This window comes from Hevea brasiliensis, chromosome 2 (assembly GCF_030052815.1).
Source record: "Hevea brasiliensis isolate MT/VB/25A 57/8 chromosome 2, ASM3005281v1, whole genome shotgun sequence".
Taxonomy (NCBI): Eukaryota; Viridiplantae; Streptophyta; class Magnoliopsida; order Malpighiales; family Euphorbiaceae; genus Hevea; species Hevea brasiliensis.
Genome location: NC_079494.1, coordinates 4013689 through 4017880, shown reverse-complemented (window position 1 = coordinate 4017880; position 4192 = coordinate 4013689). Strand labels below are relative to the sequence as shown.

Here is a 4192-nt window from a genome sequence, read left to right as displayed (position 1 = left end):
CTTGCAAGTGAACAGTAACTTCATAGATGGAAGCAAATTCTAAATGAGGAATGGCACAATAACTTACAAGTTAGCATATTCTTCAAGATTCTATATGGCATTTCATACAAAAGTTATTACATCCGCGATGATGATATTTACTAATATGGATGAGATCGTGCTGAGCAACGCTATACAGAACGGACAAACTCTCACTGACTGGTGTCCACACCACTTTGACAATGTTAGGCAAGGAAGATAAGCTCCTGGCATTTTATATCAGGGGTTCAGATAATGAATAGGGATTTGGGTGAATCCTCCATCACTAGTTTCAAAAGGTACACAAAAATAGGCCTTGAGTATCAAAAATAAACAAATAAATAAACAGGACTATGTTTAAGGTACAGAGATGATATTCACACACACATACGTTCAACCATTCCTCAAAATGGTGAGATGCTTTCATTTAAGTACTAAAAAGTAATTGGTGCAGACCCAACCAATATGTAAGAAGACTGAAATTTTGTTACGTTTTTGATATGTTCAGGAAATATCTAACATTTGCTAAAGGGTATTGAAATGTGCCCAACACATAGCTTGAGGCCCTAAGGGAAATACCTATGCTCCATATGATAGGATCAACAATTACCAGAAAGAAGTGAATAGTTACTGATGTATGAAAGAAGGTTTTCTATTTTCATCAAGCAGTCAGACAAATGCCCCCTCCTTATCATCAACACCAACGAATTAAAATTATAAGCAATACAATAAAATAAGAACATATTAGCCAGCGGTTTTGTGAAAGAATTTAATAAGTTGCAGAAAGTTGCATTGCAGAACTTAAGGATCCAATAGAAGTCAAAACTTTGTTGATATGGATAAAGAGGACCAGAGACAGGAAAAGCACTATTTGAATGGTGAAAATAATGAATGGAGAGAAAGGGAGGAAAAGAAAAATTAGTAAGAGGATCAACTGGATGATTATATCAGAAAAATAATTCAGCTACCAAGGAGCCAGAAGAGATAATTTGTAGTGGAAAGAAAAATATGAAACTAACAAGTCCCACCCCCAACAGAGAAGTGTCAGCCACACCCCTCCTATGTTTGTTTATTATTATTATCTGACTCGACAATTATCACTTGTCTATTTGATGGTTTCTTTAACACCTCAAAACAAAACTTAGAAAATATTATTATTTATTACATTTATTTTAATAAAATTAATTATTAGTTTTTTTTTATTTACTCTTTAATTATTTAGTTTAAATCAATTTTTTTATTAGTCAATATATTCAAAATGAGAGAAATTATTGTTATAGGACTAAATAATAAGGCTTAAAAAAATAGAGAGACTATATATTTATATTTTTCAAATTATTGAAATTAAATGAAATTCAACTAATGCCTAAAATGATCAGAGGCATTAAAAAATATAAGGACTAACTAATAAGAAGGAACTAAACAGTAATTTTTCCTAAAACTTATTCAGTAAGTTAAGATATAAGAGAAAATAAGAAGCAAAACAGTACAGGTTATTTAATAATTACTTCACCGAAAAATATTAGATAAGTTCAGGGAGAGAGACAGAGAAGAAAGAGACTTGGTATGAACATCCATAAAGGAAGCAATGAAAAAAATATGTTGCACTGAAAACATCACTCAGGTTATTTAAACTTCTGCATAAATTGAGCTACAAGATAATTGACCTAGCTCTAATGAAATACAAAAATACACCCTTTTGGCTCATTAAATTATTGTATGAAACTAAACTTTCTCTTTCAATGAAAGAAAACCTAAAATACAATCCTGACACACTAATCATTTTTGCCCTCTTTATGGCCACGTAATGCAAAATTGTTTTGCAGGTGTACAATGTGCTATGAACTAAGAATTGAAATCCCCTCAAAAAAAAAAAAAAAAAAAAAAAAACACAATTGATACTGATTCAAAACTGTTACCTAGTTGGTTAGTGGCTTGATCTATGATGTGGCTCCTTCCTGTATTGAGACTGTTCTGGATCAAATCCAGATTCTTCTGCTCCGTAAACAGCCCAGGATGGTTTGGCAGCCGTGTAATCCTTGCTATTGAAAGGTTTTTCAGAAGCAACCTGCATTTTCATTTGGACCAAAAGAAAAAACGTGAGGCAACTAGATAATTGATTGTAACAGCCACGCCTGCTTTCTACGTTGGCCCTGATCACTACCATTCACTTTCCCATTAACTTCAGCCACTGCAGTAGACCTCCTTGAAGGCCCTCTGGGCAAGCCCATTCTCGAAGAAACTGCTGGTTATCCATCACCAATGCTTATTCGGGCTCGTAGTCTTCGATATCGATGAGATCAGAAAATGGGAGATCGGTTAACTTGAAGAGATTGTGGAGGAGCTGCACTAAGAGGAAGTAGAGGAAGATGAAGATGAGGAACTTGCACTTTGTGAAGCTGCAACGGTTAGCATATGGGCCGAATTTAGGCACCAGCGGCCGGTACTTGTTTAAGCTAACACGACATCGTTTCTCAAATTCCGTGTAAGAAAATGGCCACGCTATTACGAATCCAGGTGGACAGATAATGCTCAGCTGCTCACATTCATATGAATGGAAATGAAACACACTATATTTTTGAGTAAATTATGAATGAGTCCCATCGTGAATCCTGTTAACTCCTTTTAAATTTAAAATAATTTAATTTTTAAAATTTCATTTTATTAATAAAATAATTTTCATATCTAAATTTTATATATAAGAAATTATTTATTTTAAATTTAAATAATTATATATTTTATAAAAATATTAAATATTTTATATAAAATTAATTATTTAAAAATACTAAAAAATAGTTTATTAGATAACAATTTGCTTTTTCAAATAGTAAAAAAAATTAATAAAAATCAATATAATTGTCAAGACCCAACCTGTGGGCCAGACCGACACTAGGACCTTGACCAGTCTAAAGCCCCCGAGGCCCGTAGTAAGCCTAACTATTTATTAGCCCAACTCTAAGGCCCATTTGGGCCTAATTTCAAGAAACCAATCGGACAGAGTCCGGCCATAAAGTGGACCTTTCAACGGGGAGTTTTTGACTCACACGAAACAAAATATATCATCAATTGGGGAGCTCAGCTCACCCTCCACATACTCATATCAGCATAAAATAAATAGGAGCTCAGCTCCCTCATCCAGTCTATCAAACATACATATAATAATTTTACAGGTCCACATAACAATTTATATTACAGACCCGAATCAATTAAATATTTCTAACACATGTGGAAATTCTAGGAGTAAATAAAATTACACAAATATTGATAAACAACCTGCGAAGGAAAAAAGCAGGTTAACCACAATAAAATCCTCCTGTAGCCTGAAAAAAATATTGAACAGGAGTGAGCGTTCGACTCAGAGAGTAAAATATCAATTTTAACCATAATCTCTATAACTATCTAAAACTAATGCACCCTGTAGAGTGAAATGCAACACCAGCAATAATTTCACATCATAACATCAAAAAGGTAATTTGGAGCACTCACACACCCAATAATATCAATCATAATATATGGGAGCTGATCCTCTATACAGCTCTCTTAAATCCAATCTAGTGCCAGCGAAGAACTCAAGCAGGACTTTCGCTTAATAAATCAAATCGGGGTCCCAGCGAAGAACTCAAGCCGTGACTACCCATCCTATCCATAGTCCACACCACATCACACGCACGCCAACGCATGCACACTGCTCCAAATTACCACAACAACATACATGACACTTTCACAATTATGAATGCAACAAAAATCGTGCCTAGGATTTATCTACATAGATATATGCATATAAGTGATGCATGGGCATGCTTAAACATATAATAATATCGAAATTACAATTAAAATTAATATTTTACTCACAGACTTGACAACGGTCACTGTGGCGGCTGGGCGAAGGAAGAAGGCTGTCCCGGCTCACCTGACAATTACATTACAATTATTTAATATAATTGACTCAATACAAATCAAGAAAAGACCAAATACGTCCTAAGTCGTGCCGAAAATCCGGCAGAGTCTCCCCTATACCTAGGACCTACCCAACCTGTAAAAGGGCTCAAAACACACTTCTATATTCGCAACTCATATATCCACAATTCAATCACATCACACAGCCCCTCCTGGGCCCATCAAATCAGTCATCCATCATAATATGTAAAATTTCAATTTAGTCCTTATAATTGAT

At 34.5% G+C, this 4192-nt stretch overlaps 1 long non-coding RNA gene across 1 annotated transcript; it reads right to left on the bottom strand.

Annotated features, from left to right (window-relative positions):
• LOC110664730 (uncharacterized) lies at positions 1-2425 on the bottom strand. The gene is made up of 2 exons (XR_002496716.2): positions 1938-2425; positions 1-245 (listed from the first exon to the last, which is right to left on the bottom strand). It is a non-coding gene; the product is annotated as an uncharacterized LOC110664730 (long non-coding RNA).
• Positions 2426-4192: the final 1767 nt, after the last annotated feature.